This window comes from Dasypus novemcinctus, unplaced genomic scaffold, assembly GCF_030445035.2.
Source record: "Dasypus novemcinctus isolate mDasNov1 unplaced genomic scaffold, mDasNov1.1.hap2 scaffold_449, whole genome shotgun sequence".
Taxonomy (NCBI): Eukaryota; Metazoa; Chordata; class Mammalia; order Cingulata; family Dasypodidae; genus Dasypus; species Dasypus novemcinctus.
The window spans coordinates 53,612-61,865 of NW_026688413.1; the positions used below are offsets into that span (position 1 = coordinate 53,612).

An 8,254-nucleotide genomic window follows, 5' to 3' on the forward strand; every position below is an offset into this window, starting at 1 on the left:
TCGCTGTGTGATCTTCTATATCTATTTCTCTTTTTTGTCTTCTCTTCCTCTTTCTCCTCTAGGATTCAGACGGATTCAATCCTGGGGACCTCTGATGTGTCAATTGTGCCACCTCTGTTTCTGGTCTCTGTTGCGTTTTACCTTGACTCTCCCCTTCATCTCTCTTTTTTTGAGTTGTCATCTTGCTGCATGACTCACTTGTGTGAGCACTGGCTCACGGAGCGGGCACACGCTGCAGGGACACTTGGCTCAGCACGTGGGCTGGCTCGCTGCACAGGCACTTGGCTTGCCATGTGGGCACTTGTGTGGGCACTGGCTCACCACATGGGCACTTGGCTCACCATGCAGGCACTCAGCTCACCACCACACAGGCACACTTTCTCTTCTTTTTCACCAGGAGGTACCAGGGACCAAACCTGGGTCCTCCCATATGGTAGGCAGAGGCCTTATCACTTGAGCCACATCCCCATCAATTACATTTTTTAAAAAGTAATTTTGGCAACTGCATTAGTCAACCAGAGGAGTGCAAATGCAAAATATAAGAAATCTGTTGACTTTTATAAAAGGGTATTTATTTGGGGGTAGCTTACAGTTACCAGGCCAAAAAGCTTAAGTTACTTCCCTCACCAAAGTCTGTTGCCACATGTTGGGGCAAGATGGCTGCTGATGCCTGCCTGGGTTCAGGTTTTCCCTTCCCCTTAAGGTTCCATGGTCCCAGCTTCTTCCATTATCAGCTTTAAGCTGGGATAAGTCTCATCTCTCCTGGGGCTCATTTCTCTCCAGGCTCAGCTGCTCTGCTCTCTCCACAAGGCCAGTTGTAGGCTGTCAGGCTAATAGCTCATCTCTCTTCCTGGGGCCTCTGCCATGTCTATGGAACCATCTCTATTCCTCTATGTTCTTCTCCTGTGTGTTTACTTACTGGGGCACCAGCTCAAAACTCCAACTCTGTGTTCTGCCATGTCATTTTTTCTGAGTCCCCTCCTACAACTGGCCCAATCAAAGCCTTAATCTTAATTTAATCAAGCAAAAGTGAATCCTCTGAAGTTAATACAATAAAATACACCCAGAGGCACAGAACAGTGTACAAGCATAATCCAATATCTATTTTTGGAATTCATAAATAATACCAAACTGCTACAGCAACTTTTATTTCCTGTAGGCAGCTTTTGCTATCCTTTCATTTTCTGCCTTACTGTCTTCTTAGGTTTTTATACCTGCATTCCTCATTGAAAGTGACCTGGATTTTTCTTTATGTGCTGTCCTGGTTAGGGTTTGTTATCAAGTTTTTAGTAGTCTCATAAAATAAATTTTTAAAACTAATCACTGAGGAAAAAAAGCCATGGAAGCAAGAAACTGAAAGCAAGAAAACTAGGAAGAGAAGGGAGGGGCACCATTTGCCTTGCCATGAATCACCAGTAGCCAGTCTCTGGAAAGAAAGCGTCAAGTGATTGGGACATTTTTCCTGGCATCAAAACAGACTTTAGACTCCAACTATGGCCCATGAGCAGGCATCTCCCATGGAAAGTTCTTGGAGAATCCATGAGGAAGTCCACATAAAGGAAGATGTGGGCTTTGCTCTGCTAGGTCCACTGGAGGGGTTGCCTAATAAGTATGCCGCCTGGATAGTCATTGTTCAAAACGTGCCTGACCTGATTAAGACCGACCAGTCATGCACAGAAGTTGAAAAGTTGCCAGAACTCAGCATTGATGAGCTTGAAGGACACAAGTTGCAGCACCTTGCCCACCTGATCTTGGGGTACATCACCATGGCCTACGTGTGGCATCAAGGTGCCCAAGATGTCTGTAAGGTCCTGCCAAGAAATATTGCCATTTCTCACTGCAAAATCTTGGAGAAGCTGAGACTGCCTCTTAACCTGGTGTATGCAGGTTGTGTCTTGCAAACTGGAAGAAAAAGGACCCCAGTGGGCCCATGACTTATGAAAACATGGACATCCTCTTCTCCTTCCCTGGTGGAGACTGCAGAAAAGGTTGCTTCCTGGTGTCACTATTGTGGAAATAGCAGCTGCTTCTGCTATCAAAGAAATTCCTGTTATACTCAATGCTAAACAACGTCAGGACCAGGGAACTGTGAGAACAGAACTGGAAAAAATAACTGACTGCCTGAAGAAGGCCTTGGAAGTATTGACCAAATTCACATTACATGGACCCAAAGGTATTCTTCAATGTTCTTTGCATGTACTTGTCAGGCTGGAAAGGCACCTCCCAGCCGCCAGGAGGCCTGCTGTATGAAGGGGTCGGGGACACCCACAGCAATTTGCGGGGGGCAGTACAGCCCAAAGCAGCACCTTTCAGGGCTTTGATGCCCTGCTGGGCATCTGGCAGAGTGTTGGTGGAGAACATGCTGCTGAGTTTCTGCAGGAAATGAGAACATGTATGCCACCAGCTCACCAGGCCTCTCTTCGCTCCTCAGAGTCAGCCACATCTGTGCACAGGTTTGTCCTGTTCAAAGGAGACGTGAGTCTGCAGGCAGCTAACGATGAATGTGTGAAAGCTGTGGTATCCCAGAGGGGCAAGTTCACCCGTGATACCTGCAAGGCAGCAGCAGAAGGAAAACCAGACGTCTAAAGACCCCTCGGTTCCTGGCCAGTGGTGCTCTGTCGTGGTCCCTAGGGGAGCAGCGACAGTCTCCCAGGTGCAGCGGCGGGGACCGGGAGGGAGTGAGGGTTCAACAGTGAGCCCATAACGCTAATGACTATGCTTGTGAGCTGATAAGCCTAAAATAAGAACAAGGCCTAGAGCAGCATTGTGCCTGGGAATTTCCTCCTGTCAGCCTTCATGTTACTCAAATGTGGCCAGTCTCGAAGCCAAACTCAGCATGTAAATGCAATGCCTTCCCCCCAGCGTGGGACATGACACCCGGGGATGAGTCTCCCTGGCACCGAGGGACCACTATCAACTACCAACTGATGACGCAACTGGAAAATGACCTCATACGGAAGGCTCAACGCGGATCAGCGGAATATCCCTGTCTACATAAAATAACATGACTTTAAAATGCTGTTTGACCTAAAGTAAGGGGGAAATGGAAAGGAGAAATGAGTTTATATGGCTACGAGTCTCTAAAAAAGAGTCTGGAGGCTGTCAGAAGGATTGCCCTTATGTACAACTGAGCAGAGTCAGAGAGACAGATAAAGCAGATACAACCCCCAGATATCGGTTCCTTCGAGGGCTAAAGAGACCCATGGGAGTTATGGTCATGGCCGATGGGGTTAACTACCAGGTCAGATGGCCCCTCTGTGGAACTGGTGTTTATGTGTGACGAATCTGGACTCAGATGGGATCTCTCTTCATAAGACTTTCATGCTAATGTGCTGGAGGTGCAGTTAGTGTTGGGGTTTAAGATATTTAGGGGATTTGAATCTCTGGACTGACAATGTGATAGCCAGGTCCTGAGCCTCAACAGACTCCAGCACCTACAATCTGACTTATTGGGCTCACCACACTCAGCTAAGATGCAGTTGAAGAAGGACAACCACCACACCATGGAGCCTAGAGTGATTACAACTGAAAGTGGGAGGATTGCATCCAGCATCCAGGTGGAATCTGAGCCTCCTCTTGACATAGAGGTGCAATGGACACAACCAATCCAATGTCCACATAGAAAAGGTGGCATTGGATTGAGAAAAGTGGACATGATGGCTGATGGGTATGGAGAAAGGCAGGAAGAGATGAGAGGTGGAGGCGTCTTTGGGACATGGAGCTGCCCTGGATGGTGCTTCAGGGGCAATCACCGGACATTGTAAATCCTCAGAGGGCCCACTGGATGGAATGGGGGGAGAGTGTGGGCCATGGTGTGAACCGTTGACCATGGGGTGCGGGGGTGCCCAAAGATATACTTACCAAATGCAATGGCTGTGTCATGATGATGGGAGGGAGTGTTGCTGAGGGGGGGGAGAGGTGGGGTAGGGGAGGTAGGGTTCAATGGGACCTCATATATATATATTTTTAATGTAATATTATTACAAAGTAAATAAAATAAAATAAAATATAAATAAATAAATAAATAAAGACCCCTCGGAAATGGAAAACAAAGGAACTGGGGGCACCGATATCACTAATTTCTGACAGACTGTAAGAAACACAACCCAGAAATTCCTTTTGAAGGAAGGTTAATGGAAGTCAAACTAGGGTCCTGTTGTCATGTTGCAGACCTCTGGTACACATTCCAGTCACTGCCCTGTATACATTATAAACTTGAATGCTTTGCAAATTGCACAGTATAAGAAATTTCAACCTGGATTTTTTTCTGATATCTGTGGATTCCTTGTACAACAGAAAATTAGATGGAAAAGAATGCTTAAAAACAGTAACAAAGGAACACTTATAATGAACATATTAAAATGTAATCATGGCTTCAATAAATAAAACTGATGTAAGATAGGGAAAAAAAAACTATTCACCGAAAGAGTTGGTATAAGGTTGATGTTATTTTTTAAATGTCAGGTGATGCTCTCTGGGCCTGAAGTTTACTTTGTGATTATTTTTCATTACAAATTCAAGTTTTACTACTTATAGGATTATGAGAATTTCAGTTTCTTTTTTTTCTCTTATTAAATTATATTTTTTAGTATTTTGCCCATTTCATCTAAATGTCTTTAGCTATAGGCATAAAATAATTGATAACATCATTTTATGAATAAGTTAATGTCTGTAGAAATGCCATTGCTAATATTGGTTATTTGTACCTTCTTTTTTCTAATTTGATTAAGCTTATCAAAAACGTATCAATTCTATATCTTCTCCTAAAAAACAACTTTTGACTTTTTCATCCTCTGTATTTGCTAACAATATCATTAATTTCTTCATTTATCTTTATTTTTTCCTTTCTTCTCATTTCTTTGGGTTTCTTTTGCTGTATTACGATTTCTACCTTGACCTATGGATTATTTACATAGGTATTAATTTTCAATTATATGGTTATTATGTAGTTATCTTTTATAATTGGCACAATCTTAATTCCAGTGTAGCCAGAAAACATACTTATCTGTATGATATCAGTTCTTCGAAGTTCACTGAAACTGGTTTTATGGCCCAGCTTATAATGAGTTTGGCAAAAACTCCATGGGCAAAATAAGATCAAGTCTGTTGATTATGCTGTTCAAAAAATTCTACATTCCTTCTGATTTCAGGATGGCTTGTTTTATGAGTTACTGTGAGAAGTATGCTAAAATTTTCATTATAAATATGGGTTTGTTATAGCATTACTGTCAATTTTTGCCACATATATTTTTAAAGGTTTTTTTAATTTATCCTCCCTCCCCCCACCTCAATGTCTGCTCTCTGTGTCCACTCACCACACACTCCTCTGTGTCTGCTCATCTTCTCTTTAGGTGGCACTGGGAACCAACCGATCCTGGGACACCCCCCAATTGGGAGAGAGGTACTCAATCTCTTGCCACCTCTGCCACCTCAGCTCCCTGGTCTGCTGTGACTCTTATTGTCTCTCTGTGTCTCTCCCTGCTGCGCCAGCTCACTGCTCGGGCCAGCTCACCGTATGGGCCAGCACTCCACGTGGGCCAGCTCCCACTCAGGACAGCTCACCACCTGGTCCAGATCACCACATGGGCCAGCCTACCCTCACCAGGAGACTGCAGGAATCAAAACCTGGACTCCCCATATGGTAGACGGGAGCCCAATTGCTTGAGCCACACCACTTTCCTTGCCATATATATTTTAAAACTATATTTTTGAGTGCATATAAATTTAAGATTGTCATATCTTCCTTTTTATCTGAAAGCCTGTTTTGTATGTTTAATATTGTCTAGACCAACTTTCTCTTTGTTATTGTGTGTACTTTCTTCATCCTTTTACTTTCAACCTTACTGTCTCCTAATGTTTTAAATATTTTAAGCAAAATGTAGTCTAGAAACAGACTAGACTCTTTTTCTCTTTTTTTTTTTTTATTGGTCTATTCTTGTGCCAATGCCATATTGTAGCTTCATAGTGAGTCTTGATACCTGATAATATAATTCCACTAGCTTTGTTCTTCTTCACATGTATCTTATCTACTCTTTTTAAAATTCTCTTTAATTGTGGCTATATATATTTATATGAATATAAAATTTGCCATCTTAACCATTTTAAGTATACAATTCAGTGGTATTAATTACATTCGCAATGTCATGTTACCCTTAGCACCATCCATTACAAAATCTTTTCCAGAACCATGAACGGAGACTCTACCCATTAAGTAACATCTCAGTGTTCCCCCCTTCCTCCAGTTCCTGTTAAACTCTAATCTACTTTCTGTGTCTATGAAGTTGCCTAGTCTAGATTTTTCATGTAACTGGAATCATACAATATTTATCCTTTTACATCTGGCTTATTTTGCTTAGTATAATGTTTTCAAGGTTCATCAGTGTTATAGCATGTATCAGAACTTCATTTCTTTTTTTTTCTTTTTATTTATTTATTTTTTCTTTTCCCCTTCCCCCCTCCCCCCTTGTCTTCTTTCTGTGTCCATTTGCCATGTGTTCTTCTTTGTCCACTTGCATTCTTGTGAGCGGCACTGGGAATCTGTGTCTCTTTTTGTTGTGTCATCTTGCTGCATTAGCTCTCTGTGTGTGCGGTGCCACTCCTGGGCAGGTTGCATGTTTTTTGTGCAGGGCAGCTCTCCTTACAGGGTGTACTCCTTACATATGGGGCTCCCCTACACGGGGGACACCCCTGCGTGGAACAGCACTCCTTGCGCACATCAGCACTGCACGTGGGCCACCTCATCACACAGGTCAGGAGGCCCGGGTTTGAGCCCTGGACCTCCCATGTGGTAGGTGGATGCTCTATCAGTTGAGCCAAATGTGCTCCTGAGAACTTCATTTCATTTAATGGCCAAATAGTATTCCATTGTATGTGTATTCCACATTCTGTTTATCCATTCATTTGTTAATGGATGCTTGGCCTTTTCCACCTCTTGGCTATTGAGTAATGCTGCTATGAACTTTGTCTGTTTTTCAGTTCCTTTGGGTATATATCTAGAAGTAGAACTTCTTCAAATATTCTTTCTTGAAGTATTCTTTCTGTCCCATTATCTCTTTCTTCTCCATCTGGGGATCCCATAATGTGTATGTTGTCTCTTTGATGTTGCCCCACAGGTCTCTAAGGCTTTGTTGACTTTTCTACATTCTTTTCACTCTGTGTTCCTCAGGCTAGATAATTTCAATTGTCCTTTCAAGTTCACTGATTCTTCTGCCAGCTCAAATCTTCTGTTGAACCCCACTAGTGACATTTTTATTTCAGCTATTTAATTTCAACTCCAGAATTTCTGTTTGGTACATTTGTAATTTGTATCTCTTTATTGATATTCTCATTTTGTTCAGTTACCATTTTCCTGATTTCTTTCAGTTCTTTGTCCATGTTTTTCCTTAAGTCTTTGACCATATTTAAGACAGCTGTTTTAAAGTCTTTGTCTAGTATGTCCAGTCTAAGCTTCCTCAAGGATGGTTTCTTGAGGTCACTTTATTTTATTTCTTTGAATGGACTGTCTTCCCTGTTTTTGTTTTTGTATGCCTTGTGATTTTTGTTGTTGAATTCTGGACATTTGAATATTATAATGTAACTCTGTAAATCAGATTCTCCACCTTCCCTGGGTATTGATAGTTTTCTTGATTGTTGAAGCCTGTTGTATTCTGATAGTTTAATGGTTTTTCCAAAGTATCTGCAAAGCCTGTACTCCTGTTGTGTGTGGTACCTGAAATCTCTGTCCCTTTAGTATGAATTAGACTTGAAGAGAGAAAAGTTTTTAAACTAACAATCAAAAAACTTTTTTAGTTTTTAAACTAACAATCGAAACTACTTATCCCAGTCTTTGCAGATTTGTTCTGTGTTGGAACTCTCCTTCCATGCTTAGCCAAGCTTGGACTGAGCCAGCCCAAGGTGAAAACTTAGGTTTTTCTTGGGTCTTTCTGAGCATACATCTTGCCCTGGGCTTGCAACATGGCTTTCTAAACTAACCCGTATGCACAGTCCTCCTGAATGCTCTAATTTCTCTAGCATTGCTTCCCAGGCTCCAGGGGCTCTATTGTGTGTCTCAGCCATAATCTTTCACACCCAATAACTGTGGTTTGATAATTACTTTACAGTGATTTTGAAGAACACCTGCCAATTCTCAAACCTAAGCAAGTTCTGCGATGGATGAAATAGAGATTATGAGTACCTTGTGTCAGTCCTTCAGGTAGACCAGATGGGTAGAACAGACATACAGGCTAATTTTTGAATAAGGTCTGCTTTGTTGCCT

At 42.3% G+C, this 8,254-nt stretch overlaps 1 pseudogene; it reads left to right on the top strand.

Annotated features, from left to right (window-relative positions):
* The first annotated feature begins 1,493 nt into the window (after nucleotides 1-1,493).
* LOC101415919 (indoleamine 2,3-dioxygenase 1 pseudogene) lies at nucleotides 1,494-4,134 on the top strand (annotated as a pseudogene).
* Nucleotides 4,135-8,254: the final 4,120 nt, after the last annotated feature.